Below are 5000 nucleotides of genomic sequence, written 5' to 3'. Positions count from 1 at the left end.
CGCGTGTGTCGAGTAGACGCTTTCAGTGCGAACACCCGTGCTCCCAACTGAGCTTGCCGCTGCCGACAGAGGCCCGGGAGCGTGCTGTCGTGGCATTGCCGGCGGGAAACAACACGCGCCACCTACGGTGACCGGCAGCTCCAACGCCAGCGCCACAGAAGGGCAAAGCCCCACTTGGGTGCAGAAGCGAACTCTCCCAGCACAGCGCACGCGCCAACACGTCCGCAGAGCTGCGATACAAACCACCTGCGAGAACCGCCGGGGGCGACCGAGCAGCAGACGGCGTCGCGACGCCGAGTGCCGGGCGGCGGCGCATCCTCAACGCACACAGTCCGCAATCGGACCAGCACACTGCAGATGTCCACCGCGCTTCGCACCGGGCTCGGCAGAACCCACTTTGGCCGCCTGGCGCCGCGCGCCGGGTGCGCCGGCGCGTAGCTGGGACGCCAGCCGGGCCCGTCGGCCGGCGCTCCTGCCACTGGGCGCCCCCCACCAGCCGGCTGTAGTGCGTGCGCTCACGCAGCGCGCGGCCAGCACGCCGGGCGGCCCCCCCTCACCGGCCGGGGACTGTCCCACCAAGCCACAGCCTCGTATCGCTTCATACCCACATGGCCAACTCAGGTTCGGGGGCATGGCGGGTACCGCCGAAACAACCGGTTCACAGATGTACCGATCGTCGCTATCACCGATGCACCTGCAGCGCGAACAACCGCTCAACAACTGATTTCCAGTTCATTTGCGGATCTTTGGCAGCAAACGTATACGTCAATCTACATTTGCGAAATCTACGATTCTGGCATGCCTGCATGTTATGTGTCACGACACGCTACATCAGCCCACATACACACTACGGCATGTACACGAGAGAACACGTGGAAGATGGTCCGCGCACGTGTGCAATGTCCCTTGCGCGGTCGACTGTCAACCGGCCTCTGTAGCATGTCGCAGATGTGGAACGCGGTCCACCGTGGTATCATGTTGTGTGGGGCAATACGATTAAATAGGAAAACCCTCGTCGCTACATCAACAGACGGCTCACGCTGATTCCCGGCAGAGGGAGGGGGGCCAACATGCAATACTTTCGTCCGTACCTACCACATGTCTGTACGGCGTAAAACAGTGCAATCTCGCTGTAATGGGGAGACGAGACAAGTAGCATCGTGCACAACATATGGCCCTTATGATTCGCCATTGTAGGGCGCAGCCGGTGTACGGTCAAGCATGTGCCACATTATGTCACTCAGTACGTAACGACGGATGATCAGTGTGGGTTACGCGTACATCAGCGGACAGTCCACACAGGCCGTACCACAACGTACACTGACTGCATCGACAACCGAATGCAACTGAACAGCTGCAAGGCTCATTTCACAAACAAACGCCTGACCGACCAGCTTGGAAGGGCAGGAGGGGAGGGCGATAGTCGTTCTGTAGCGTTACACCCTTCCAGTGGTTAGCGGGACTGTGTAGAAAGTACGCAACACTCGAAAGACATTTACGTGAGGGTACGCACCATGGCATCGAGAAATACACATGACACCAGAGGATCCAAGCAGTGAACTATGTTCAGAGGGTTGCTGTTAGGCAAAGCTACATTCCTGTGACGTTACATGTGACAGTTAAGGTGCAGTGTAAGTTAGGTTAAGGTGCAGTGTAAGTTAGGTTAAGGTGCAGTGTAAGTTAGGTTAAGGTGCAGTGTAAGTTAGGTTAAGGTGCAGTGTAAGTTAGGTTAAGGTGCAGTGTAAGTTAGGTTAAGGTGCAGTGTAAGTTAGGTTAAGGTGCAGTGTAAGTTAGGTTAAGGTGCAGTGTAAGTTAGGTTAAGGTGCAGTGTAAGTTAGGTTAAGGTGCAGTGTAAGTTAGGTTAAGGTGCAGTGTAAGTTAGGTTAAGGTGCAGTGTAACTTAGGTTAAGGTGCAGTGTAACTTAGGTTAAGGTGCAGTGTAACTTAGGTTAAGGTGCAGTGTAACTTAGGTTAAGGTGCAGTGTAACTTAGGTTAAGGTGCAGTGTAACTTAGGTTAAGGTGCAGTGTAACTTAGGTTAAGGTGCAGTGTAACTTAGGTTAAGGTGCAGTGTAACTTAGGTTAAGGTGCAGTGTAACTTAGGTTAAGGTGCAGTGTAACTTAGGTTAAGGTGCAGTGTAACTTAGGTTAAGGTGCAGTGTAACTTAGGTTAAGGTGCAGTGTAACTTAGGTTAAGGTGCAGTGTAACTTAGGTTAAGGTGCAGTGTAACTTAGGTTAAGGTGCAGTGTAACTTAGGTTAAGGTGCAGTGTAACTTAGGTTAAGGTGCAGTGTAACTTAGGTTAAGGTGCAGTGTAACTTAGGTTAAGGTGCAGTGTAACTTAGGTTAAGGTGCAGTGTAACTTAGGTTAAGGTGCAGTGTAACTTAGGTTAAGGTGCAGTGTAACTTAGGTTAAGGTGCAGTGTAACTTAGGTTAAGGTGCAGTGTAACTTAGGTTAAGGTGCAGTGTAACTTAGGTTAAGGTGCAGTGTAACTTAGGTTAAGGTGCAGTGTAACTTAGGTTAAGGTGCAGTGTAACTTAGGTTAAGGTGCAGTGTAACTTAGGTTAAGGTGCAGTGTAACTTAGGTTAAGGTGCAGTGTAACTTAGGTTAAGGTGCAGTGTAACTTAGGTTAAGGTGCAGTGTAACTTAGGTTAAGGTGCAGTGTAACTTAGGTTAAGGTGCAGTGTAACTTAGGTTAAGGTGCAGTGTAACTTAGGTTAAGGTGCAGTGTAACTTAGGTTAAGGTGCAGTGTAACTTAGGTTAAGGTGCAGTGTAACTTAGGTTAAGGTGCAGTGTAACTTAGGTTAAGGTGCAGTGTAACTTAGGTTAAGGTGCAGTGTAACTTAGGTTAAGGTGCAGTGTAAGTTAGGTTAAGGTGCAGTGTAACTTAGGTTAAGGTGCAGTGTAACTTAGGTTAAGGTGCAGTGTAACTTAGGTTAAGGTGCAGTGTAACTTAGGTTAAGGTGCAGTGTAACTTAGGTTAAGGTGCAGTGTAACTTAGGTTAAGGTGCAGTGTAACTTAGGTTAAGGTGCAGTGTAAGTTAGGTTAAGGTGCAGTGTAAGTTAGGTTAAGGTGCAGCGTAAGTTAGGTTAAGGTGCAGCGTAACTTAGGTTAAGGTGCAGCGTAACTTAGGTTAAGGTGCAGTGTAACTTAGGTTAAGGTGCAGTGTAACTTAGGTTAAGGTGCAGTGTAACTTAGGTTAAGGTGCAGCGTAACTTAGGTTAAGGTGCAGCGTAACTTAGGTTAAGGTGCAGCGTAACTTAGGTTAAGGTGCAGCGTAACTTAGGTTAAGGTGCAGCGTAACTTAGGTTAAGGTGCAGCGTAACTTAGGTTAAGGTGCAGCGTAACTTAGGTTAAGGTGCAGCGTAACTTAGGTTAAGGTGCAGCGTAACTTAGGTTAAGGTGCAGCGTAACTTAGGTTAAGGTGCAGCGTAACTTAGGTTAAGGTGCAGCGTAACTTAGGTTAAGGTGCAGCGTAACTTAGGTTAAGGTGCAGCGTAACTTAGGTTAAGGTGCAGCGTAACTTAGGTTTAGGGGCCAACGTGGGTTAGGTTAGGGGCCAACGTGGGTTAGGTTAGGGGCCAACGTGGGTTAGGTTAGGGGCCAACGTGGGTTAGGTTAGGGGCCAACGTGGGTTAGGTTAGGGGCCAACGTGGGTTAGGTTAGGGGCCAACGTGGGTTAGGTTAGGGGCCAACGTGGGTTAGGTTAGGGGCCAACGTGGGTTAGGTTAGGGGCCAACGTGGGTTAGGTTAGGGGCCAACGTGGGTTAGGTTAGGGGCCAACGTGGGTTAGGTTAGGGGCCAACGTGGGTTAGGTTAGGGGCCAACGTGGGTTAGGTTAGGGGCCAACGTGGGTTAGGTTAGGGGCCAACGTGGGTTAGGTTAGGGGCCAACGTGGGTTAGGTTAGGGGCCAACGTGGGTTAGGTTAGGGGCCAACGTGGGTTAGGTTAGGGGCCAACGTGGGTTAGGTTAGGGGCCAACGTGGGTTAGGTTAGGGGCCAACGTGGGTTAGGTTAGGGGCCAACGTGGGTTAGGTTAGGGGCCAACGTGGGTTAGGTTAGGGGCCAACGTGGGTTAGGTTAGGGGCCAACGTGGGTTAGGTTAGGGGCCAACGTGGGTTAGGTTAGGGGCCAACGTGGGTTAGGTTAGGGGCCAACGTGGGTTAGGTTAGGGGCCAACGTGGGTAAGGTTGCCAGAGATGTGTCAAATCAGGATGTACGTTTGGCTGGTGTCAGGTGGTGGGTTGGTTCGATGTCTTTACCAGGGGTGTGGCCAAAGGGTATTTTATTACTTGTACCTTTTGTGTTGTGGCGTGGCGTTGCGTCTTGTGTTGATACTGGGTGGACCACTGTGGGTGTTGCTGGCTGATTTGAGCTGCGTTGTTTGCGGGTGATGTGAGACATTGTGTCTTATTAGTGGACGTCACGTTCCTCTTGTCGTTCTTTGGATAGTGTCCTGTGGCAGCGAGGATAAAATGGATGTTGTTGAACGCTAGTGCTTTGGTGCTTTCGCTTTGTTACACACGGAGTGGACTGTGAGATAGGGTGACTGGGTCGAGTGCGGTTCACACTGTCCTCCCCAGTTTACAGTATGTATCATCTATGTATGTGGTCCTGCATCATTTACTAAGGAGGGACGTCAGACGACTGAAATATTAGTTATGTACTGATGTAAAGCAGAATGCTTACCTTCCACCAGTGGGCGAGTATCGACTCTGCCCCAGCGTTGCCACCGCAGGAAGCGGTGTCGGAAACACTACCCGCACACCGTCACCACTGTGCGGGGGCACGGACCCTCTATATCCTCAGCGGCGCACTCTTTGCCACCGGGCGTCACGTCTCGCGGCCCGCCGTCCAGAGCATGTATTGGGACAGCGGGACTTTGGCTTTTGGGAGATAACTCTTCATGAAGTGGAAGATATAGGGGTGGACTGCAATGTACGATTGCGGGAAAAGTCCGCCGTACATCCGCTCGAGTTGCGAGTCGGGCGGTGGG

The sequence above is a fragment of the Schistocerca gregaria genome, unplaced genomic scaffold (assembly GCF_023897955.1).
Source record: "Schistocerca gregaria isolate iqSchGreg1 unplaced genomic scaffold, iqSchGreg1.2 ptg001181l, whole genome shotgun sequence".
Taxonomy (NCBI): domain Eukaryota; kingdom Metazoa; phylum Arthropoda; class Insecta; order Orthoptera; family Acrididae; genus Schistocerca; species Schistocerca gregaria.
The sequence above is the reverse complement of the archived record's forward strand: the minus strand, read 5'-3'. Positions refer to the sequence as shown.